Source organism: Pleurodeles waltl, chromosome 5, assembly GCF_031143425.1.
Source record: "Pleurodeles waltl isolate 20211129_DDA chromosome 5, aPleWal1.hap1.20221129, whole genome shotgun sequence".
Classification (NCBI taxonomy): domain Eukaryota; kingdom Metazoa; phylum Chordata; class Amphibia; order Caudata; family Salamandridae; genus Pleurodeles; species Pleurodeles waltl.
The window spans coordinates 804,299,400-804,325,408 of record NC_090444.1 but is presented as its reverse complement, the minus strand read 5'-3'; the positions used below and the strand labels follow the sequence as shown (position 1 = coordinate 804,325,408).

The following is a 26,009-nucleotide window of genomic DNA, read 5'->3' as shown; positions in this document are numbered from 1 at the left end:
GTTCCACAGCAATAAGATGGTGGCAGACAAGATTTTGTGTTGGAAGGCACCAACAAGCCTTGGCTATGGCAAAAGAGCATTTTTATCGAAATGGCGCTGGATGGACCCAGGAGGGACCTGGGGGACTCAACTCTTTGTGAGGAGGAAGAGGGGGCTCTCAGCACTTTAGAGAGCCCTGAGGATGCCAGTCAGCACCCCCAGAAGCTGCAGGATCCATGTTCAAAGAGGGTGCAAAATGCAGTTGATGCAGCACAACAAAAGAAGGTCCCACGCCACAGGAGAACAACTCAGTGAGTTGAGCATCCCAGGGTGGAGTGCTGGGGACCTGGGCCAGGCTGTGCCCAAAGGAATTTTGCAAAGAGTGCACAGAGGCCTCAGGAGGTGAAGAAGACACAATACATAGGGGTACCATTGTTCTGGGGGAAGACAAGGTCTTACCTCCTCCACATTGCATTAGCAGGACCGCAGGACAGTCTTCATCAATGATGTCCACCCTCTGTGTCCTTAGGAGCACGCTCGTTGCCGTGAGAGGAGTCCCAGGGTACCGGTCGCTGCCTTGGAAGGTGCCTGCTTGGAGCAGAGGAGTGACTCCGCCCCTCCGCGGGAGATTTCTTTGGTCCTTCTGGTGCAGGATGAAAACAAGGAGTCCCCAGAGCATGCACACCATGGAAACTGTTGCAGTTGCTCACTTGGAGCTGAGGTTGCTGAAGAAAAGTACCTCCTGTAGACACTTTGTTGCAGTTACAGCGTTTCTTGGAGCAGACTGTGGTTGATCCGAGGTCAGAGGATGATGAAGTAGTTGCAGAGGATTCCTGAAGGAAACTTGCAAGCAGAATGTGAAGAGAACCCACAGGAAAGACCCTAAATAGCCCTGAGAAGGGATTGGCTACCTTATCAGGTATGGCCATATCAGGAGGGGTCTCTGACGTCACCTGCTGGCACTGGCCACTCAGAGCCCTCCAGAGTGCCTCCACACCTTGCAAAGTAAGATGGCTGATGTCTGGGACACACTGGAGGAGCTCTGGGCACCACCCTGGGGTGGTGATGGACAGGGGAGTGGTCACTCCCCTTTCCTTTGTCCAGTTTCCCACCCGAGCAGGGGAGAAGGGGTCCCTGAACCGGTGTAGACTGGTTTATGCAAGGAGGGCACAATCTGTGCCCTTCAAAGCATTTCTAGAGGCTAGGGGAGGCTACCTCTCCCCAGCCTGTAACACCTATTTCCAAAGGGAGAGGGTGTAACAGCCTGCTCTCAGAGGAAATGCTTTGTTCTGCCTTCCTGGGACTGGGCTGCCCAGACCCCAGGAGGGTAGAACCCTGTCTGTGTGGTGGCAGCAACTGTAGGTGCAGTGCAAGCCTCAAAGAGCTGGTTTGGCAGTACTGGGGGTCCATGGTGGAGCCCCCAGGATGCATGGTATTGGCTCCCCAAAACCAGATTTGGAATGGGAGGACAATTCCATGATCTTAGACATGTTACTTGGCCATATTCTGAGTTACCATTGTGAAGCTACATATAGGTATTGAACTATATGTAGTGCACGCGTCTAATGGCGTCCCCACACTCACAAAGTCTGGGGAAATGGACCTGAACTATGTGGGGGCACCTTTGCTAGTGCAAGGGTGCCCTCACACTTAGTAACTTTGCACCTAACCTTCAGCAAGTGAAGGTTAGACATATAGGTGACTTATAAGTTACTTAAGTGCAGTGAAAATGCCTGTGAAATAGTGTGTGCACTATTTCACGCAGGCTGCAAAGGCAGTCCTGTGTAAGGGTTTGTCTGAGCTCCCTATGGGTGGCAAAATAAATGCTGCAGCCCATAAGGATCTCCTGGAACCCCAATGCCCTAGGTACCTAGGTACCATATACTAGGGACTTATAAGGGGGGGGTCCAGTATGCCAATTGAAATTGGTAAATGAAGTCACTGGCCTACAGTGACAAATGTAAAAGCAGAGAGAGCATAGACACTGAGGTTCTGGTTAGTAGACACAGTGACACAGTTAGGCACTACACAGGTATACACATTAGGCCACAAACAATGAGCACTGTGGTCCTGGCTAGCAGGATCCCAGTGAGACAGTTAAAACACACTGACATATAGGTTTTTATCTATGAGCACTGGGGTCCTGGCTAGCAGGATCCCAGTGACACAGTAAAAACACACTGACACACACTCACAAACAGGCCAAAGGTGGGGGTTACCATGGTAGAAAGAGGCTACTTTCCTACAGTAAGGGCCATTGGGGACGACAGGCGGGGGGAAGTGGTGTGCACTGCCCTCAGTGCTCAACTGTGTTTGGCCGGCAGTCTCAAGATGGCCAAACACGTATGCACACTGAGCTGCCTCCAATCCAAGCTGCATTGCCGGGTTGGAGACACATGGCACAGGCTCCCAGTCTGCCTGGGAGCGCAAAGCCAGGAAACTCAGTCCAATCTTGACGCTGCTGTCATGCAGCCAGCAGCACGAAAGCAGGGTCAGGATTGGCTGCAGGATAGGCTGGGAGTCTGTGTCTGCCTGCAGTAGAGACTTGAAGAGCAGCGGTGCAGCCGGGATTGAGGTAAGTTTATTTTAATTTTTTAATTTTTTTTATTTTGTTCACATCCCCCCGCCCACCACTTTGCCCCGCCGCCAGCCGCAAATGTTGTACAAGCAGTTTATCTTTGTAAAGTCCACTAAAACAAATAGTATGAAAAAGGAGGTGGAATTTTGAAGTGCCAATTTGTTTTTTTTTACACTCTCACTTTAATACATATTTTGCCTTGTGAGTTAATAAATATTGTCCTGTGATGGATATAAATCACCGTCATATTTATATTTAGTTAATTAACACTACTTTGAAATGTTTAAAAAAAACACAAGTTCATCCATCTCAGCCCCTTTCAAAGAAAGTTTTGTGTTGGACCATCAAGCAGGGGCTAAAAAAAAGAGAAGAGGTCCCAAGACACTGATTTCATGAGTTAATTTTCATAGCAAACTTTGCTTTTCGATGAAGAAAAAACAGCTGACCAGAGTTACACCAAACCTAGTAGAAAATTGGAACTTTGTTTAGAAATAATGCTTTGTGTGATGTTCAGCCATTTTTTAGCAATTACCTTTTAAGGTGCTTGAATGGGCATGAAAGGGTTAAACAGTTAGGTGTATCTTGACAGCTGGTCCTGTGGGAGACCTGCAGTACTAAGATTTTCAAAAGTCGGACCTTTGGATTGGCCAAGTGAGATTTTTCTCCGTCAGCCATTTTGGTACAGTGGGGCCGATCCCAGTCCCTTGGTACCAAGCAATCCGATTGGCTGACTGCAAATCAGAAGAAAATGTTACAGCCGCCATTATAGGACTCAGGGACTAGGCCTCTGAGTCCTTAAATATTTATTTTAACAAAGTATATGTGGGTAGGGTTGGGGCACCCTGACTCCAAGGCACTTGTAGGTTGACACAGAGGGACTATAACTGGCAAACCTCAGTGTTTTTCTTTTGTTTTTAAGCATTATTCCTTTTCTTACTTCAACATATAACTATGACACCACTTGAGACCCATATATATTATAGAGTGCCAGTTGCCTCTCTTTACTTATATTTAAGACCTAGTTACCGTAGAAAGTTGATTTTTTGGTTTGCTGATAACTTTGGTGCCATTTGATGAATCTACATAAATATTTCCCCAAAAATGTTCACCCACCTCAGCTCCTTCCTCGAAAATTTCAGGGTGATTCGTTAAATGGGGGCCAAGAAAAAAAAGGGGTCCTGAAACTTAAAATCCCCTTTCATTTTTTCCATAGCAAAATTGGTCAGCAATACTGTGAAAATGGCTGATTGGAACAACACTAAATTTAGCAGAAAATGTTGCCATGCACTGCTAATTACCTCACAAATAACATCAGCGTAGCGTGGAGTGGCATAGTGGTGAGTGGCATAAAGTGGAGTGGCACATAGTGGAGTAGTGTCTCTCAGAGAAGGGTGGAGTGATGTAGAGTGCAGTGCTGTGTCATAGAGTACAGTGGATTGACCTAGAGTAGAGTGGCATAGACTGGAGTGACATACACTGGAGTAGTTATTCAGAAGATTAGCATAGAGAGAAGTGGCTTAGAGTGGAGTGGCGTAAAGTGGAATTGGATAGAGTAGAGTGGTGTAGAGTGAAGGGAAGTACATGGAGTGGAAAAGTGCAGAATTGAATGGTGTAGCATGGAGTGGCGTGGAATGGACTGCTGTACAGTGGAGTGGTGCAGCGTGGAGTGGTACACAGTGGAATAGCTTAGGATAGAGTGGCATAGAGTGGTGTGGCATATGATGGAATAGCATAGAGTGGTGTGGCATGTTGTAGAGTGGAGTGATGTGTGTTAGACTGGAATGGTGTGTTGTAGAGTGGAAAGTTATATCATAGAGTGGAGTCACATGGACTGTCATACAGTGGAGTGAAATGTTGTACATGGAGTGACGTACAGTGGAGTTGCATACAGTGGAGAGGTGTAGAGTGGGTTAGCATAGAGTGGAATGATGTGAAGTGGAGTGGCGTGGAATGGAGCAGGGTAGGGTGGAATAGTGTACAGTGGAGTGTGGAGAGCGGAATAGCATACAGTAGAGCGCCGTACAGTGAAGTGGCTAGTCATAGTGGTACATTGGAGTGGCATGTTGAGTGTGGTGGGCATAGATCAGGATAGTATACAGTGGAGTGGTATAGAGTGGACTGGCATAGAATTAGGTATGGGTAGAATGGAGCAGCATGTCATAGAGTGGAATGGTATGTGGCACAGTGGAGTGACCTGGTACAGTGGCGTAGAGTGGCATGCTGTCAAGTATAGTGGCATGTGGTAGGCTGGAGTTGTGTGTCTTAGAGTGAAGTGGTATGTCATAGAGTGGAGTGGTGTGGATTGTCATAGAGTGGAGTCAACTGTCACAGAGTGAAGTAGGCCGTCGTAGAGTGGAGTGACATGTCATGGAGAGGAGTGGTGTTCTGTGCTGTAGAGCATTGTTTAAATGGAGGTAGTGTGAAAATGGGTAAATGAATTTAGATGTAATGTGTGGGAAATATATATTATTGGGTGTAAAGAGTCCTTATTGGAGGAACATCTAAACTGTTTTAGTAGTTTTAGTAGTTTTAAAGATATAGGGCCTGATTCACAAAAGTAAACAGTCCTCTTTTTTATGTGTGGAGACTCCACAGCCGTGGAGATACTACTAGAAAAATGGCTTTGTGAATAATAAAAATGGTTAAACTTACAAAAGTGTAAGTTTACTAATGTGATTTAGACCCATAAGGTATAAAGAGTTTGTATGGATTATGCCATTTTATACTGCCCTAATTTTACGATATACTGCAGTAGATGCAGATGATAAAACAGTATATGATTGGCTAGTCTGCATTGTAGGTTTCAATTGTAAATACGGTCTAATACAGTGCTTATTTTTTTAAATACATTTTTTACATAACTTATTTTTTTAAGTACACTGTACTACACTATCTTTCCCCTAAAAGCCCAGAAGGCAGACTAAGGGTCTGATAAGACATAATGGGATCATAATACAGCGCATGAGATATCCGTCACATTTGTGACTGAATATTCCCTTCCACCAAATTCTAAATCAGGCGCTAAGTGTGGTGTAAACAATATTTCACTGTCCCAAAGCTGGAAGTGCAAATATAGTTCAGAGCTGGCTTACTATGCGTTCTGGGTTGAAAGTGGAAATATAGAAAAGTGCAGAGTTTTTAAAGCTTTTAATTTTTTAAGAGGACTGTTTATACTATATTTTGCCTTAAAACACAGAACAGAGACTAGGGGCCTGATTATGAGTTAGGCGATCCTAAGACCGTCAGGAGACCACTGCCACTGTGGGATCAGAGATCCTGACAGGTTGGCGATGGGGAAAGTCATGGTCAGTCATGGGGTGGCAAGTTCGGCACCGCCGTGTTGATCATGACTTTCCTTTCCTCCAGCCTTTTCATTGGGGGTACCCGCCATGTAAAGGCTGGTGGAAAGACAGAGTTGGGGCCACAGGGGTGGCCCTGCACTGCTCACGTTCATGTCAGCACCTTTGGAATGCACCGACAGAGCATGTTCCGAGGGTGCTATGTGCGACAGCATTGGCCTCAGCTCCCTGAGGGAGCCAAGGCTAATGCTGCTGCACGATTTCTGCCTGTCAGTCCTGCAAAAAAACATTGTAATACGACGTTTTCACCAGTTAACCCAGCAAATACATTGTAATATGACAGTGGTGAGGCCGCCGGCTTGACGGGTGCCTCCCCACCACCCTATTAGGGTTCAGGCAGTTCAACCACTGAACTCCTAACCATGCCTAAAGTGTAAAAAATAACATCAAAATATAAATATGGAGTTAGATTTGCGCTGAATTTGCATAAAGAAATTACACTAATTCAGCGCAAACAGAGTATAAATCCGCCCCTAGGTCTGCAAAGTTTTCTGGAGATTCGTCAAGCGGGGACAAAGTTATTAGAAGGCAAATATCAGAGGAAATTCTATCTCTGGGAATCTTAACTATAACTACAGAATGGCTACTACTTTGAACATGCCTTGTTCATAATAGCTTTTAGGTGGAAGGGTGAGCTATTCTGGATCTGTGCTTTGAAGTTGATTAAAATGCATTCTTTCACAGCAATCCAACAACCAGACACATTTTGTGCAACAGAGCAGCTACAGTTGTGAGCTCAGTGTTATTCTTCTCTTTGAGCTTTGTAATAATGCCAAATAAAATGTACATTTCATCCTTCAGTCATATATAACTTCTGGCATTGCTTCCTTATCCTGTTGCTACTATATAAGGTGCACCAAGATCTCGAGAAACAGATGCTGTGCTGAAATAATTTTGATTCCTTTTGCGTTTATTACCCCATGAGGTTCACTAGAACCCCAGCATGAAAGGCACTGCACAGCAGTAATTAGGCATCTCCTTACTTTTAATATTCAGTAAGATGCACCAGCAACCAGAAAGACAGATTCTTCAATGCGATAATTAGAATTCCTTGACCTTTTTGACCTATGAGATGCTCATGAGATGCACCAGCACTCCAAGTAGCATATACTGTTCCTCCCAATACCTTGGTTAGCACAGCACATGCATTCCTACACCATTATGTCTGGCACAGTGTCAGAACATACGCAAGTCATGTGAGAACACAGCTTAGACAACATTATATCCAATCCTGTGCTCATATTCCCTTCCTTGCTCCTTTTCACTCGAGACTCTACACTGACAATGAGTTGAGTAGAACTTACCCTCTACCTTAACCAAGTCGGATGTTCTTAGAAGTGGAGTTTCTGGTTGACTAGGGTATGCACCTAAGCCAGGCAGAACCCACCACCGTGTCCGGACACGTAAGTTACACACCAAAGATAAGATACACACCAAAGACAACTCACTCTTTGGTAGCTTGGCGGCGAGCATTCAGGCTTATCGCCCGAGGCAATGTGTAAAGAGTTTGTGCAACACATTCACACCAGTGACACAATATACACACCACAAAAGAGACTCCACACTCCCTAAAAATATGCTTCTGTATTATACCCATATAACATTAAAGGAAGTGAAATGAATCAGAAAGGTTGAGCATTCAATACTATTGTGAGGATATTTTAATGTGCTTTTTATGGGCACATTACTTTAGCCATAGGCCTGCTCCTTGTGCCTTTTAGCCTAATAACAATTTATTTTTATTCATTTTAAATTCTGAGCAGAAGCTTCATTCTGCAGTAATGTTTTATTTCTTTTATCTCATACACTTTTAGCCTAGGAACTGTTTTCATTCCTTTTAGTAGGACATTTTCATTCTGTACCTTGCACAAGGCTGTACCTGAAATTGTTGTCAGTACAATGTAGGAACACCACAATCTCTGCCACTTCACAGGAAACATATGTGTTCTTATGTTAGGACAGTTTTCTGAGAACACTAAGGCCCATATTTATACCTTTTGACGCAAAACTTCTCAAACGCAGTTTTGCGTAAAAAAGTATAGTGTCGGCTTGGGTCATTCCAGAGCACCAGCCCGGCACCAAACTTATGGAATCCCACAAGCCGCCACAAAGGGTAGGCTAGCGTCTGGGAAAATTACGTTAGCCGGGTGGGATGGTGGTATGGGGGAAGGGGATTTTGCACCAAAAAATTACACTTGGCTGGTTAGAGGCAAAAAAATGCCTTTCAGTAGCCTTGGGTCATTTCCTGATGCAATACCAATCATATCACATGACTCTTGTCCCTGTGCATGGCCATTGCACCCAGTGCCATGTAGGGGGTCCCATTTCAGGGCCCCCAATGGCACTTTCAATTTTTTTTACCTCTACTTACCATAATACCTGCCCTGACCCTGGCGTTAGATAATGGCGCTAAACAGGTTTAACACCATTATTTAGATCCACCTCTGCCCGTGCTCTATTTTTGCATAGGATAATAAATTAGGCGCTAGGGGCTTTGAGTCATTTTTTGGACGGGAAACCATCCTTGCATCTCATTGACGCAAGGTGGTTTCACGCATAAAAAAAATGACATTAACTCCAATATTTTGACGCTAGACGGGTCTAGCATCCAAATATAAATATGGAGTTAAGTTTGCACTGAATTTGGGTAAAAGAAAATTACACTAATTCGGCACAGAGTACTGGTGTACCTACTACTGGCAACTCAGGCCAGTCCTAACAACACAGGGGTCTCCTTCAAGGACTCACTCCAGGGGACTACAGTAAGTCCAGTTTCCCCATCAAATGTGGCCCAATGGGGAGAATGGGGACTGCACACACCTCGTAGGTGAGAGCAGGGAGACCCTCCTGGGTCCCCTGCAGTGGGATTGTGCGAGGGCATCTGCCTTTCCTAGGCATTCATTGCTGGGGAGGTTCTGTTAGAAGCACGAAAGCAGTCCCTTCTCGGCTCAACAGGTGGGGAGAGTCTCCTGTCTAGTTCTCCAGAGCAGCGCGTGCTGCGGTACTGCGGAGTGCTGGCTCTGCTCTCTCTGTCTCTTATGGCAGAAGGGGGTCTTGCTTGGGGGGTTCCAGAAGGCTGGACAAGATTGTTCCCAACGATGATAGAGCTCTCGAGCGGCTCAACTTTTAGATGAGTTGTCTGTCATAATCTTTCATCTGGGAATGCATGGGGAGGCATGGGAAACCACTACATGCCAGTCCTGGGGCAGTGCTCATGTGTTTCAGCACCGCACTGAGTTTTTCCCACAATCCCATGAGGGACAGAGGCGCTCACCACATGCTTGATGAAAAAGCACTCATAAAGAACTGAAGACAGTGCTCAGCATGCACTACTCCTTTGAGAAGGAAGTGAAAGTGAAAGGCGCTCCTCACGCGTCAAGGAGCAGCAAAATAGCGCTCACCATGCACTGCTGAAATAATAATAAAGAAAAATGACTTGGCTGGCCGAACTCAGAGCTCCACAGCCATGTCTGGGCAGTTCAGTTCAATGAGGCACTTGAGGCACCGTGCAGGGTGGCAGGCCAGCTCATCCAGACAAGTAGAAGTCAAAGATGGTGGTTTCTCCTCACAAAACTACAGTGCCTGGCCAGTTCAAGGTCAAGGCGCAACTGGCAGCAGAGCAACAAGCAGAGAAGCAATCCAATGAGTCCTTTGTGCCACCCAGCAGACAGCAAGCAACAGGGAAACAACGTAAGAGCAGTCACAATTAGTCCTTTGGGGCTGCACAGCAGTCCTTCTGACATAGGTTCAGTCCCAGTTCCAAAAGTGCTCTAAAATCAAGGGGTCAGAGCCCCGGTACTTATACTCAAAAATGCCTTTGTTCAAGGGGTGACTTCAAAGGGGCACCATTCAAGTGTAACTCAATCTCTCTCAACACAGCCTTGGTTCCAGACATCTGTAGAGGGTAAATCAACTCAGTGTTTGAGGCAGGGACACAGCCTCTACAAATGTAAGTGTGCCCCGCCTCCCTATATCCCAGCCCAGGAAGACTACGAGTATGCAGATGCACCCAGCCCCTCCTGTGTTGTGTCTGTCTGAAAAGTATGCACAAACTGTAGTTGTCACTCTGCCCTAGACATGGACTGGAGTCAGGCTGCAAGGTACATGGGGCCATATGTACGAAAGCTTTTTTCCATAGACACAGAATGGGTAAAATCCTTTGGTACATCTAGCCCATAGAGTTGTAAGCACAGTTAAATACCCACTTTCTCAAAGTGGCATTTCTAAAACAGTAACGTAAAATCTAACTAGACCAGTACGCAGGATTTCTCACTACCATTACAAGATTTCTCACTACCATTACAAACATATTTGCCCTACTCTTTACAAACCAGAAATTACCACTTAAAAATATATAAGGGAATCTACAATGCTAACGTATGAGAGGAGCAGCCACCACAGTTGACAAAACTCAAATAGGCTGTTTTTCACTACTAGGACATGCAATTCATAAACCCACCTTAAGGGTGGCTTATATGTAGTAAAGCTAATTGTAACATTTAATTTCTAGGCACTAGATATATGGTATAACACTTTACAAGGGACTTAAAGTTAAAGTAAACATGCCACACAGGTGTAAGCCAATCATGCCAAGTTTTAGGGAAGAGAGTACATGCACTTTAGCACTTATTTGCAGTGGTAACGTGCCCAGGGACCTAAAACAAACAAAAGGAGGGTGAGAAAAAGGAGAAGAAAGGCAAAAAAAATAGTGGATAACACTGCAGAAAGGGCCATTTCTAACAGTCGTACATGCAGGGATTCCACAAGACTCTGCTACACCATGTTCTGTGGTAGATAGTACAAATGTAGTGCAGACCTAACAACAGCATAGAGGTGAGGCACGCTTCACCTAGCTTTGAGACCTGTTAGCAACTCACAGCCAAGCACACTCATTGCATGGGGAGGCCGTAGTGCCCACTTTCAGCCCCAAGATTCACACTTATCTCGGGCTCTAAGATCGGGCTACCATTTGAAGTAGATGTGAAGAGTGCTCACAGGCCTACAGCTGGCTGAATCAAAATCTACTGACAAATGTGTGTGGTATACCTCAGCACACACCATGTCTTGCCCAGGCCTCATCAACCCGCTAAGATAAAGCAGCTTTTGCACCACTGAGGGTAGCTAAAGTAACAAGGTAGACCAAGTTGGGCTAATAAGTATTATGGAAGTGTCCCCAAGCAATTTTTCTCTCTACTGCACATAGTTAGCACATGACAAGGGCACAACATCCAAGTACATACGTCAGAGGGGCTAACACATGCCCAAAGAATGACAACAGCCAAGTTGGTAGTGAAATCCTTTAGGAGGGTGTGCAGCACAGAACCTGGCCCCTCCTTGCATTCAACAAGTTTAAGAACCAGGCTACCATGGGGTGGTGTACAGTTCTGCCCAATGCACCAAGTGGATGGCAGTGCAAACCTCTCCCATTGTTCAGTGACCTGAGTCGCCCAGCCACAGTTACACCAAGGCAGCTCATGTAGGTGGCATGACCTAACAACTACTTTAAAGTTACAAAGGAAACCAATAGAGAAGTCAAAATGCCTTTGGTACTTCAAAGGAGAAGAAATCTTCAAATAATTCCACAACCTCCTGAACACTGCTAATGGACATAAGAATGGAAGGCAGTCACTGCCCTGAGAGCATATTCTAACCCTGAGATAAACCTGTGATTTGGAACACTTTAAAATATTAAAGGCCTGCAAAAGGAAGGTGAATGCCTTGCCATCTTCTACGGGAGCTATGGATTGCTTGCACATAGAAAGAACCAAACAAAAAGGAGTGGGTGCATATCTTCCAAGCCTGTTATTCAGCAGTCCTGCATTGCCTCATCATCAGAAACCCCGCATTTCGATGGAAAAAATACCTGTGTCAGCAATATCCCACAAACTGTCAAACAGATGGCTGAGTAAGACGGAATTCAAGTTGGCAAAAGCAGCAGAAAAAGAAGAGCCTACTGAGCTCCTAACCATCAAGAATGATATTGTGGATGTCATTAGGAGGGTGTGTCCTCCTCAGAGCACCACTTGGTAAAGTGCAAAAGCATCAGGTGGCACCCACCTTCCTAACTGACAATTGAGGTGTTCTTTAGTGCCTAAAATCATGGGCAAGGTATATGTTGTTCAGTCAAGCCAAATGTAATCCTTTGCGTATATCAAGAGGCATCGACTGGTGAATGGTATGGTGTGGATAGGATGATTTGTTGGTGTTTGATCTCTTTGGTGCAACTCATAGAGTCGAAAATGAGCCAGGAATGATGGATAAAGGGATAATGCAAATTACCATAAGTAAATGAGGCAGATAAAGTGAATGTAAATGGTGTCCTGACTCTTTTACATATGTAGAAGTTTAAAGAGATGCATTGGCACCCCTTAGAAGTTGCTCCGAGCATCCCTTTGGGGATACTTCTTTGTGAAACTGAGTGGTCCAGAGTTTCTGGAATTGAAATTTCTTGTTTCAGAAACAACACCAGAACTGTTTTACTGGGTGCAGATTCACAACTGGAGAAACAGGTCAGCGGCTGTAGGGCACAGGAATAGCCCAGCACCCACCTATCACCACCACAGGCTCCACTGGGGAGCTGACAATGCACCCGAAGACAGCCTAGCTTTCTCAACTCTAGACCACCTCCACGCCATTTGCCTCACAAGCTCCCAAACAGTGCACTCCACCCATCGAGCTGACTCTAGGCGTTATTATTACCCAAATCAACAAAAAGCATTCTTAAGTGGTAACTCATTTCAAACGAGAATGCTAAAAAATCTTGTTGGAGTCTAGGCATGGTCCAGGGGACCACTGCCAACTCTCAAACACACTTTAAAGTATTTTTTTAAACACATACTCTTTTTTTAAGGAAAACTGGCAGCATAACAAAAGTCTTTGTTTTATGAAAGGCAATTACAAGCATGGTGGTCAACTTACCCTAGCAGGCCACCATAACGATGATAGGCCCAAATCAAACTGAGTTGCAATTTATGACCTATCTCATTAATACTCATGGTGTAGGTCAGATTATGAACCACTCTCTTTCAGAATGTTTGGACTGATCTATTATTACAAAGGTTGGTTCGTTAAATTCCTAACTGATTTCCAAAATGCTGGCCACAAATTGCAATCAGCTTTTTTTGCGACCAGTGAATAATACATCTGGCCCATAGACCCGTTAGCCACAAAATTTCACAGCTCCCAAAGGCTTGATCATGATGAACGATTCCGGGGCACTGTCAGGAAAGCAGCTTTGTCACTAATGGTGTGAAGTTGTCTGATGATGTGGTTTAGGAATGTGACTCGAAGTTTGAAATGGCTTGTAGTGCACTCCAAGGATCAAGTGACCGCATGCTCCACATTAACCTCTCAGGGGGTCCCAGCGGTTGCCCTTTTTGGAGACGTGTCCCAGCTGATGCAAACTTTTAAAAGCACCAGAAAGAGAAAAAATGCGATGCTGCATTATGTCAGAGCCTTATGTTTAGTCTGCCGCTTGAGAAATAATCAAGAAAAGTTATAAGTGATATGAAACAGATGCTGCTTCCTTGGTATACATTTCTTGTATTATTTTTCCTTTGACATACGTTAAAATAGTTAAATAGAATTTAAAATAACCAACTGCAGGGTCATGCCCCCCAGCTAAAGAAAATGAAAACTGCAGAAGTCGTTGCGAGAGTGAACATCTACATTTTTTGCTTAGATCGGTGTAACGATTTCCACACTGTTTCATGTTAAGAATATTTCATAGCAACAAGAAGGTACACGGAATGCGCAGATGTGTTAATGCGGTGTGGATTCTAATGCCCAGTTCTGTACGCCCTTTTCCTATCATACTTTTCCTGTCTGTGACTATTGCTCCTGGTCGATATCACTGTCAACACAGGGAGTATACGCTCCTTCTTTAGATGGTTCTTAGCCGCAGCCACGCAAGGACCACGTGCGAAGAGTCAAAGCACAGAGATGTAGGCTCTTGTACATCAAATGCAACAGCAGCAGTGTTTAAGCAGTTACTTTATGCTGTCTTCTTAAGAAGACCGATCCCTTCATTACTAGTTTCTTGGAATTTCCATTCCGGGTATTTATATCGCTTTCCACAAGTTATTCTCCATTCCATATAGGTTTATAGGGGGATAATTGTAATCCTATAGGCAATATCCCTGTTATCACGAATGCTTGGGTCGCATGATTCAGTGGGTGGAGACACAGTACAGTACATGGGGGAACTTGGATGTGATATAGCATCAAAAGCAGAAATTAATTGAAAAAAACCGGGGTAAACTGGAATTGTGGTTAATTTAACATATATCAAAAACCAAGCAATTAAATTAACTTTAAAAAACAAAGTTAAAGTACAGTTATGCTTACAAATCAAAGCCAAAAACCAATTGAGATTCACAAATTATAGTTAGTTTAGTAACCCATCACTTGCAAAACAGCCCTGCAAACAATAACCTTCACACTTAGGGGCATATTTATGAAAAGTGGCGCTGCACCAAGTGCAGCACCACTTTTCTACTGCCCTTTAGGGCCCCCTAAAGCCACCATGTGTACACCATATTTAATATATGGTGCACCAGGGTGGTAGTTAGGGAACTAGCAGCATCATTTTTTACACTAGTTCGGTGCTTTGCAGGATTAGCGTAAAAACTGTTGACGCTAATCCTGAAAATCACCCGGTGACCCATTGTAACCAATGGGAGCCTCATTTTAACACCTGCTCTGAAAGAAATGACGGTAATGTGTCATTAGAATGGTGCTAGGCCCTCTTAAATCTGGGCCTAAATGTAAACCTCGTTAGTTCACCCTCGATGTTACAGATGCAATTACTAAAGATATAAATAATATGACAGGTTAGGTTACTGTCACTTTAGCATTAACCTTGCCAATGAGAGAAGGAACATAGGGCCTCATTATGAGTTTGGCGGATGAAGGCCTCCCACCAAACTCAAACTCAAACTGCCAAGAGACCGCCTGTGCGGTCCAAACACCGTCAGCCCTATTTGGAGTTCACCGCAGGGCCTCAGCATTGCAGGCGGCTTGTGATCGAGGCAGTGGAATGCACGATGGGGCTGTGCATGGGGGCATCTGCACTGCCCATTCCAAGTGCATGCTCAGTGTAGGGTCCCCCAAGGGGCCCTGGGCACCCCCATTTCACCAGCCTTCCCATGGCAGTGGAACCACCATGAAAAGGTAGGTGGTATGGGGACTCGTAATCCCGCCCAGGCGGTTAACAACCACCGGGACCGCTAGGCTGCCAGCTGGTGGCAACCTGGTGGTGTCACTGTCCGACCGTGGTGGCTTCGCTATGGTCATAATGTGGCGGTCGGACTGCCATGACCGTGGCGGTCCATCCACCACCGTGAGTCTGGCGGTCTCAAGACAGTCAGACTCATAATGAGGGCCTTTGTGTTATTATTTAGTAGGTGTTTTCTTGCTGGGCTGGACAGGTATAGCAAAAGCAGCATTGGCAAAATGTTAAAATCGGCCCTACTCACTTTGGCGTTCATTCTGACCGCGGCGGTCGCCGCCCGCCAAGCGGTTCCCGCCGAAAGACCGTTCCGCGGTCAAAAGACCGCGGCGGCCATTCTGGCTTTCCCGTGGGGCCGGCGGGCGACTGCCAGAAGACCGCCGGCCGGCCCAGCGGGAAAGCCCCTTCAACAATGAAGCCGGCTCGGAATGGAGCCGGCGGAGTTGCAGGGGTGCGACGGGTGCAGTGGCACCCGTCGCGATTTTCACTGTCTGCAAAGCAGACAATGAAAATCTTTGTGGGGCCCTGTTAGGGGGCCCCACGGCACCCGTTCCCGCCATCCTGGTTCTGGCGGTGGACACCGCCAGAAACAGGCTGGCGGGAAGGCGGTCGGAATCCCCATGGCGGTGCTGCAAGCAGCGCCGCCATGGCGGATACCCTGGGCCAGCGGGAAACCGGCGGGAAACCGCCGGCTCCCCTTTTCTGACCGCGGCTTTACCGCCGCGGTCAGAATCGCCCAGGAAGCACCGCCAACAGGCGCTTCCGCCAACAGGTGCTTCCGCCGCCCTCCGCCATGGCGGTCATTGACCGCCAGGGTCAGAATGACCCCCTTTGTCACTTAGCACATTCTCTCTTTTTCCATCCATCCTTTCTCTCTCTCCTTTTCTCCATCCACTCTTATTGCTTTTTCTCTACATTCCTCCTCCCATGATCTCTTTCTCTGTCTCTTGAAACCTCCCTGTAACTACTGTAGTTAACCTCAGGGAGCGGGGGAAGTAACAGCAGTACAAGGAGCAATCCTAGGTTTTCAAAACTGGCCTCCAATTGCTCCAGCCCACTGGGGAAATGCCTGGCGTAATAAGAGGCCTATCAAGCCCTGTTTATATGTATTGATGTTGTGCTTTAATGTTTTGTTCCTTATTGGTTTTATCTTTGTGAGGAAATAACTATTGTATTTACAATGAGAGTTATGGCCTGCATCGTTCTTGTGCAAAAAGTATTGTGGGGCTAAGCATAACCTGTAAATTTCAATGTTAATCAGGTTATGTTTTGTTGTTCACTCTGATGAGGATTGTGGATGTTGTTTGAGTAGGGTTTCACCCCCTCAAACAATAACTCAGTTTTTCACAGGAACCTATGTTGAACCCCTACAACCTCATTTACTACCTAATGTCCCTTTACTTTGAATCACATACAAGAGACAGAGAAGGTCATGAAATTCTGGGGGCACTAGACAGCCCGACACAAGACTGCTGCACTGCAGTGCAGCTGTGTGGACTGGAACATAATATCCACACATTACCCTGCATTTATACAACCATCCCAGCCGTGAAAGCTGTGTCCTATTCTGGTGGTTATCAGCTTTCCTGGAAGCAATGAAATAAATGCACCCTTGAGGTGCTGCATCTCTGCTAGACCTACCTCGACCTTCCTGCAGCCTTGCAACATGGTGGCAGAGCTAAGCTACATGATGTGTTGTTCTGCTTTGGAACGATAGAGCTGAGCCCCAGGAGTTATGCAGCTGCTGATAGACTGCCTCCCTGAATGATGATTGCCAGACCAGGCTTATGTGCTGAGGGAGTGGGAGAGTGCTGCCAGAGACGGCGGTGGGGAGGGAGGTCTGGCCGCTGCTGAAGCAGGCAATGCGGCCTTGTGTCCCGCTGTCAGAACTGTGCGGAGGATGTGCTGGTACAGTGTGCAGTGGCGCGTGGGGCCCATTGCCAGGGTCCTTTGCGGTGTGCCCTGTGGACGTTGTGATGACAGAGCTGGCTGATCCCCCATGGTGTGCTGCCGTGGGCCCTGACAGGGACACACTGCTTCTTTGGACACCACTGAGGATGAAGGGGCATGAAGACAGGTGTGATGTTTAGTGCCGTAACTATTTGGATTGTATACATTGCTAACTTAGGCGTTGCCACCTGAACTGCTGTGGGTTTTGAGTGGCATTGGGAGGCCCTCACCTCTGAAGTGTGGTGGAATAGCACAATCCTTGGGCATCATTTGCAAGTGATGGGTGTTTCCCCTCCTGATCTGCTTCTTGTGTACATGGCGGCCTTCATGGTGGCAGTTTTGGAACAGGACTGGGTGTGTTGGTGGTGGCTGAGCTGACAGGACTAGTTAGCTTGAACCTTTTGGGCCTACCTACTGCTCCACTGTGCTGTACTACTGTATCCTGTGTCTCTGTGCTTTCCGGATATCACCACCCAGTGATTTGCACTTACCCCTCTGGCTGGGGCGTTCAACTCCCATCCCACTGTGGGGAAGGCAGTAAAGCATCAGTCCCACCTCACCTTCGAATCTAAGCACACCAGCCAACCCACACTGGACACATTATGGGACTCTGAACACGAGGGGCCATCACAAGGGAGCAAGATGTTGGACACCATGCACTTAGCCATGCAGCAGAGCTTGCAGTCGCTCAGTAGCAAAATTGATACCTTGAATCTCCGATGAATCATATGGCAACTAAACTTGACAAACAAGTGGTGTGAATAACTGAGGTGTAGCAGTGTATATCCACAACTGAAGAAACGTGTGTCAACATGCAGAAGGTGATAGCAGTTATTCAGTCTAAAAACGAAGGTCATGAGGCGTGCTCTCGCAGTATACGTATCATTGGCCTTCCAGAGACCACTAACACGGGGACAATGAAGCTATCTGTTGAACAACTGCTGTGTGATGTCTTTGATGCCGATCAGTTCTTATATGCTTATAGTGGAGCGAGCCCACGGATACTTCCTGATGAGGGTGCCTCCAGGAGCCCCCCCTTGCACCTTGTCATTATGGACTGCTAAATTTCCATAAACGTGACATGGTGCTTGGCCTTTCCAGGGAGCAAAAACGATCCAGTATCAGGGCAATGAGCTTGCTTTGTTCCTTGATTTTACCAAGTTGGTACAGGCTGCACAATAAGAGTTTCTACCGGTGAAGAAGAAGCTGCAGCAGGGTGGTGTAGGTTACGTCATGTTATACCCCACACGGTTGCACGTCAACTTGAAAGATGGGCAGAAGATATTCTCGATGCCGCAAGCAGCCTCATAATTTTTGGAGAAAGCAGGAATTTGCTGCCCTCCTACATCGGTCAAAACTGCTTGACCGGTATTGGGCATAATGGTGCAAAATTGGAGTTGGGGCTGGAAGCCATGGGTTTGCTTCTCACTGCACAATGTCATCCCATATTGAGAGTTTGGGTCACTGTCCTTTATAGTGTCAGAATACGACTTAAGTGATGTGGGATGGGTTGGCTTCCTGGTCACCTCTGTCCACCTGGAGGTTTACCCGGTCTCTATTTGCCACTCCCCCCAGCGGGTACAGCCCCTATAACTATGATGGCACTTGAGCCTTTTCTGGTTCTCGGAGAATTGTTGTTTTTTGTTGGCACTGGGTCACTTGTGTTCATGAGGATGTGTCTTTTGCACGCTGGGGAAGCTGAAGTGGAAGGAGAGCTGAAATTTTAGTTTCACTGTGACTGCCCGCATAATGTGCTTAAATGGTGCACTATTAAGCCTTGCCTTGACAAACTGGAGATATGTGTTAACAGTGGCCCTACTGCGGCTCCCCTTACCCTTTTATCATGAAACATTAGAGGCCTGAGCAACCCCCCAAAAAAACTAGACAGGTACTGGCTTATTTAGATAGTCAACATGTGCATGTTGCATTCATTCAGTAAAATGCCTCTGTCAGACCATGTAGCCAGTGTAGCGGGTGCTCGGTCGGCGGGATACCATCTGGCCTCCAATTACTCCACATACATTCGAGGGTTGCTCATCTTAATTAAGAGGGGTAAGCTTGTACATTCAGGGGTGCCTGGGTGGCACCATGGTCACCATTATCAACACCAAAGGCCTGAACGTGGATGATTCTGACTACTTTGCACTGCTCTGGCGATGGGTGCATGCCTTGCCCTCTACACCCTTGCTCTGGTGGGTGGGAGGGGGGTTAATTTATGCCTAGATCCTCTGCTAGATAGGTTGACAATGACAGGTGGGCAGGGTAAACGTGTACCTTAGATTAAGAGAGATGGCATGTTGGCATTTGGGGTGTTTGATGTGTGGCATGTGTGGTACCCGGTGGTATGGGAAGGCACATTCAAGTCATCAGTTTGTGGCTTCTGGTCCCGCATAGAATATTAGTTAGATACCAGGGAGATTCGGACCTGGTTGAGAGATGTTCAACACCTTCCTAGAGCACTAGCCAAGCATGCACAGGTACGCTTGACAGTGTCCCTTCCTACCCATTTTCCTACACAGTTCTGCTGACAATTACAACCCACAGCTTTTCTAGATCTGGTGTTCCTGGCGGACGTCCGTACAGGTATAGTGGAATTCTTTCCCCTTGACAAGGACTCAGTTGAGAGTGCGTGCACGCTAAGGGAGGCCTTTAGGCCACCATTAGGGCGTCTGCATCGGGGCACAATCAGGAATCCTGAAGGCTATCCATTCTCACTTGTGGGCCACAGAAGAAAAGGTTCAAGGGTGGGAACAGCATCCAGACAATGGCACTCTGGCTGCTATTCGAGAATAGGTGACTTCATACAATGAGGTGAAGGAACAGGAGGTGCGCCTCTTGTCTCGCAGGCACATGGGCCGCGTGTGGGGTGAAAGGGGCAGTCCAGGCCATGCTCTGGCTACTAAGCTTAGGATCCCCAGAGCGCATTCTCAGGTCATGCGTATTGCCAGATCTTACCATGTGCTGTGCTTGGATCTCCTGTCCATCCTGGTGGTGTTCTCAGACTTTTATGCTGACCTGTGCAGCTGTCAAGAATCGTGAACACCGATAAATTATTGCAATACCTCGGAGATATAGTCCTGGCCTGGCTATCTCCTGGTCAAAGGGAATACCTTACTCATCCCTTCACTGCTGAGGATATTAAAGAGGTCATTCGTGGCCTACCAAATGGAAAGGCCCCAGTGAGTTTTATAAGGAATACACTGACTTGCTCTTGCCTTACTCGCAGGCAATGTTCGAAGAAGCCTACGCGGCACTACAGCTGTCTCCCCACAGTCAGAGAGGAGCTTCTCATCACAATCCTGAAAAGCCATCTGAGCGCTGTGACTCCTATCGACCACTATCTCTCAATAATACTGACACCAACATGTAAGCCAAATTACTAGCAATCAGTCTCTAGCCCATTCTTACTAATATGGTCCTGCCGGACCAGGCAGGGTTTATACCCACCCACTCCACCACTCAAAATCTTTATACACTCTTTGCTTTATTGCATTACCTAATCCCCTCTGTGAAGGCTGTTAGGGTCCTGCTGGATGCCGCTAAAGCATTTCATTCTATTGCCCGGCCTTATGTGGTCAAAATATTGAAGAGAATAGGAGCCCCCTGCTTTTATTGGCCGGGTACTGCCGTTATATATGTCACCAGTGGCCAGGGTGTGTTAATGATCTCACCTCTGACCCTGCCTGGATCTCCAGAGGAACGCTGCAGCGTTGCCCCTTGTCACTGATCCTCTTTGCCCTTGCTCTGGAGCCCCTAGGATGCATGATCAGGTGGCGACATGCAGCGGTGGCCTTGCAATTTTGAATTTGCCTGCTGATGATTTGGTGAGACGCCAAGGATATGGTACTATATCTCTGTGACCCTGAGATTGATTTGTCCTCGCTCATGTGTGAATATTTATGCTTTGAGCTTCATTCTGGGCTGAGTATCAATTGGGGAAAATCACATTTCTTACCACTTATTGTTTATACTTCCCAGTACCCTATGGAGTTTGCTATGCTATGGTGCTCGGAGTCAGTTAAGTAGCCTACAGTTTGGGTACTCGGAAATCGAGACCATGTTATAAGAGATCATTTCGGCAGGGCAGCCTCCAAAATGGAGGACCTTGCATGGAGATGGTCGGGATTGCCTGTATCACTAACGAATCGGGTAGCAGTGCTGAAAATTGTGATATTGCCTAAGCTTCTGTACTTATTTATTAATATACCAATGCTCCTCACTCAAGCCTTCTTCAAAATGTTGCAATTCACTCTGATATCAATGGTCTCAGCTGGGAAAAAGCAGCAAATAGCATGGCATCAGCTCATACTTCCTTCAACGTCTTAGACCTTTGCCTTTATTATCTGTGCGCTTAGGCTCAACATGTGCATTACTGGATGCACACCCAACGGTATACTCCGCACTTTGCAATCGAGTATGATGATGCACATACTGTACAACTCTCATCGCTACACATGCGCAGGCAGATAAAGGCATTACAGGGCAGAATTAGTACCATCAACTGTTCTAGGGGAGCTTGGCAGGCACATGCCAAGCGCACAGGCAAACAGCCACTGTATGCCCCAGTGCTTTTGCTGGCTTATCACCTAGCCTCGCTGTTACTCAGGAGCTAAAATCACTGTCCTTTTTATCGGCAGTGGGACTCAAAGTGATGGGGGATGTATACCCGGATGATTGCCCTGAGGTTACGGGTGGCCTTGCGTGAGCATTACCTGTCCTTTCCACAGCCCACCCCCCCACCAGTTTTTGGTTGCTTCAGCCTCTTTAGACCAGGTCCACCTTTACTGGCCTTATTGCTGTCCTGTATGAGGCAGCGCAGGCTGATATGGCACGGGCCACTAGCGTCCTGCTAGACAAGTGGAATGCTATGCTAGATACACCACTCACTGAGTCAGATTGGACCTTGTGCTAAGAGCTGACTTGGCAGCTTACTTTCAGTGGAAATTTGAGTAATATTCATTTCAGTTTTGTACAGCAGATGTACAACATGCCAACACAACTGGGCAGATATGGGCTTAGATGTGAGGACTAATGTGAGTGGTGTGACAGCCAGGTGCAGACTTCCTACACTTATCCTGGGGGTGGTCTCTCAGTAATGGAGACAAATTACGCAGACAATGACTGTGATGCTGGAGCCTGTATCCTGCGACATCCGCACAGGTCTGTTTGGTTATGTTAAGCCTATGCAACCTGCCAATCGTAATCTGCTTGCTATTACTCTTTTGATAACTAACAGATGGGTGGTTATTATTTGGGGGAAGAAAATGTATCCAACACTGAAATAATGGTTCAGAGATATTGCATACTGCAGAGACCAACTAGAAACCTACATGGAAGAATTGCCAAAGGCTTCTTGGCCCAAGAACTTTTGGGCTTCCATGACTGTCTATCCTTTGACATTGACTGAGGAATTGTAGATGGGGTATGTCGCAAGATGTGATGAGAATCTTTCCTGTTGTCAACACTGACTGTGCTGTTTTTTTTTCTACTTTTCTTTCTTGTATTTTAGAACAATGTATGAGTATGTAACTATGACAATTACAGGGTGGCTCTGCATTTGGGTAATTGGGCCTTTTTGTTTTCTGTATGATTTCTATTGAAAATGCTTAATAAAAATAATTTTCAAAAGAAGGTAATGAAATTAACCAGCCTGTGTTCACAGTAGGGTAAACTACAAATTATAGATTACACTCTGAACCCTGAGCACCCATCATGCCACATGAATGCCCAACAAGTTTACATACCCTGTTTGATTAGTTTCAGGGCAGACCAGGGCTAAGCGCCCTAACCATGGTAGATTTGAATGTTTGCACTGTGGTTGTGATAGTCTCCACTGGTGTCCTGTGGTCTGTCCTACTATGGCACTGTAGCAGGTCTAAGTACACCATTTACACATTTTACTCTCTTGATAGTAAATGCGAGCAGTCATAGAGTTCACAAAAGGAAGTGTGCGGGAGGAAGAACTTAGAACTCAACAGTCAACCAACAGATACATTAAATGCGATGCCCAGCCCAGTGCTTATGTTAGTGAAAAGAAAGAACTTTCATTTTACAGCAAAACTGCCCAGTCAAGTAACCTACCTGCCTTTGTGCCCTTTCCTCATTCAAGGAGTGGTTATCCTGTCTGTAGATCTCATACTCTAATTTAGGCAAATAAACACATTAGGCACGACTGCTGTTCACTAGAGCCCAAATTTATCATAGAGTTGCCTCACAAGTAGACACAAGGGTGACGCAAAACTAAAGTCAGATTTATCAAGCCACGCAAGGCCACCTTGAGTTGCCCTGCATAGCTTGATAAATCAGGAGTAATGCAAGACAGCGCAAATCATTGCCTTGCATTACTCTGTCCCAGGGAGGCGTTCCATGGGTGTAGCGTGGGTTTTCCAATACATCCACCCATGAATTCTGAAGCATTTCCAGATTTTCCAATACTGGTAGACCTGGGAATGTGTCAGAATGCTACGCCTCCACAGAGGAGGTGTAACAAGGAGAAATATAATTGTTATTTCCTCTTTCCAGCACACATAAAAAGATGAAAATGCCTCTCAGCATTTTTTTGTGCAGCAAGGTGTGCCTTCCTGCACAGAAACAATCCTGCATTGAATGCAGGAAGCCTTGCACCATGGTGCATGGGTGCGTGCATTGGTGCTAGACAGGCAAAAGTGTACCAGTGCAAGGAAATGACAGCAATGCACCAGATGATGTTAAATACAGCACATTCCTGCCATTTCCCTTTTATGCAGTGCTGTGTTGTGCTGCATGAAAGTAAGATAAAAGAAGATAAATATGCCTCTAGGTCTCTTCTCACTCGGAATAGTTTGCAGTTCAGTTCAATAGTTGGTACAGAAATTAAAGTGATCTCTTAGGCAACAGTGTCTGTTCCTACCACACAACACAGTGTGCATGTCTGGTTCTGTCTTTCGTCTGAGGCTCCCTTACCTGCTCATGCCGTTGCAGTTGGCTGATGCTGGAGGAGCTCCTCTGGGTGGCACTCTCAGTGGTGCACAGTGGCAAATTCTCTAGGAATTTCTTGGGTTGGCTTCTATATGCTGGGGCTACAATTGTAGACAGGGAGAACCCTCACTACACGGGTCAGCTCTGTCTTCCTTCTCCAGGACAGTCAGCAGTTTAAGGATGATCCTCATGACAGGAAGAAAACTGACTTATCTTCCTGCAGGGCCAGTCACTTTCCTTCCCTGTCTGAGCAGGCAGACCTTTAGATTCTCTAGCAACTTGTGCAGACTTCATGTGATGTAATCTCACATCTGTGGGCCCAGTTGTCATGCAGACACCAGCCCTTTTTTACACAGTGGCTCTTCAAATATTTTGTGAATAGTCCTGATCTTGGTCATGAAGAACTTATAATTGGAATAAAAAGTTGTAGTTCGGATCCCACTTTCATACACATTTTCCAGACAAGTGATGCAAGCCACTGTCTGTGTTTTCAAAACCCATGTGGCTTTGTTCCCTTTCAATTGTCACATCCTGCTGCTCCTCAGACACTGCATTTATGCACAGTGATACCTCTCCTAGGAGGTAGTACTGTTGCTGGCTTCAACGAGGAGTATCCAAAACAAGGACACAATGAAGTGGAAGAGTTCTGCCTTTGGCTGCCATTAGAGATCCTGAAGCAGTTTTCAGGAACTTCCAAAGGGAACGCCATGACAAGGGACGTCTTCATTCTGAACAAAAAAAACTGCAGTATCATCCCTCACCATAAGCATCTATGAAATCTTAGCACTTAGGAAGAACTAATCAGCCGTCTTTTGCGAACACATTAAATTGCTGGGCAGAGCCTTCTCTCCACCCTCCCTTACTTCAATGCCTTGATTTCTACCCTCCATCCACAGAAGTGCAATCAATATACCCCAGTTGCCTGGAGAAGCTGTCCCAGTGCTCCTTTTAGTTCCATGCTAACCCAGATGCCTCCAAATAGGTAAAACTGGTCCCAGGACTCACATTTATCTCACACAAAGTCATACCATACATGTACTGCATGCTCACAGCCCATACATGCACACAATATGCACATTTAATGTCATCTCAATGTTCTGGGTTTCACATAACTATATAACTTTACATGATAGGGGTCAATATACCACACTCTCTAACACAGGGAAAAAGCTCTGATCATTCTAAAGATTCAAGAAATGCAGTACTGTGCCACCGCTACTTTATTTGGACAGTAGTTCATTGCCCACTATGAGGGCATGCTTGGTGTGCCACTCAAGGTCACAGAAAAGGTTCTGAACATCGCATTATCAGGGACAGGCAATGGCTTCTACACACACTAGATTAGTGTGATGCCAGGATCAAAGTAAAAAGTCTGGATACGATTTGTGCAAGTAGTTGAACACTCTTGGCAATGGTGCATGCCTGTTTTCTCTGCAGGGCACAGTCCCATCCCAATACATGTGCTTAGTTAGAACTCTTTTACATATTATACTGCTACAGCGTGCACCTACTTCACAGGGGCCATTTTAACAACCATCAAACTAGCATCTCATATAAGTAGACTGCCCTAAATAATGTATTGAGCACAAGATGGTTTTGCATCACACATGAAGCAGCAATAAATGCATTGTAACCGCTACTCAAATGGCACATGCTGCAACCTGCGACCAAGTGTAAAGTGAGTCTGGTCCCATCGTTACTCACCGAGAGAGGACCCCAGTATGGACTACTTGTCCCGAGGAGGGTCCCCGATTTGTGTGCCTCTATGAATCTGTGCATCTTTGTGGATCCAGAATGGATGTTCTTATTCAGCATCACACGTTTCCTCAAGAAGAGGGATACGTTTAGACTTCCTATCACTTTAGCAAGTTTGATACCAGGTGTGGGTCCAACTTAAGGGTATTGTTGAGTAACTCCAGAGTTAGGTAGAGGCCTACATGTGGGTTAGGCATTAGTT

At 46.1% G+C, this 26,009-nt stretch overlaps 1 protein-coding gene across 1 annotated transcript in view; it reads right to left on the bottom strand.

Moving 5' to 3' along the window:
* The window catches only part of RSPO3 (R-spondin 3), a 315,395-nt gene that overhangs the window by 96,223 nt on the left and 193,163 nt on the right, over nt 1–26,009 (bottom strand). The gene's annotated exons all lie outside the window — the stretch shown is intronic.